This window comes from Penaeus monodon, chromosome 21 (genome assembly GCF_015228065.2).
Source record: "Penaeus monodon isolate SGIC_2016 chromosome 21, NSTDA_Pmon_1, whole genome shotgun sequence".
Classification (NCBI taxonomy): Eukaryota; Metazoa; Arthropoda; class Malacostraca; order Decapoda; family Penaeidae; genus Penaeus; species Penaeus monodon.
This window is the reverse complement of record NC_051406.1, coordinates 14,481,974-14,482,257: the sequence shown is the minus strand read 5'-3', so window position 1 is coordinate 14,482,257 and position 284 is coordinate 14,481,974. Positions and strand designations below refer to the sequence as shown.

Sequence of the window (284 nt, the reverse complement as noted above, 5' to 3'; positions counted from 1 at the left end):
TTTGCGAATTTTCTTGTTTCAATTTCTTCCCCGTTTTATTTTTTGCACACACTACCGTATAGAAGCACACAGTGGAACTTAAACTCTTTCGTTAACATTAGTCTTTACTAGGTCTCACGGAGATGCGTCTGGTCACTCACGCTTTCCTCACGCTCATTTCCCATTCATTCGCTTGTTTGCGTGTGCATTGACATAGCAGTTTTATGCTACCATTTTCGTATTTTCGTCCTGATATTCGTGTGTACCTTGATTATTGATTTGATTCATTGCGTTCACGTTAAGAC

At 39.4% G+C, this 284-nt stretch overlaps 1 protein-coding gene across 1 annotated transcript in view; it reads left to right on the top strand.

Moving 5' to 3' along the window:
- The window catches only part of LOC119586257 (SNF-related serine/threonine-protein kinase-like), a gene marked incomplete in the record, with an annotated part of 91,676 nt that overhangs the window by 3,540 nt on the left and 87,852 nt on the right, over positions 1–284 (top strand).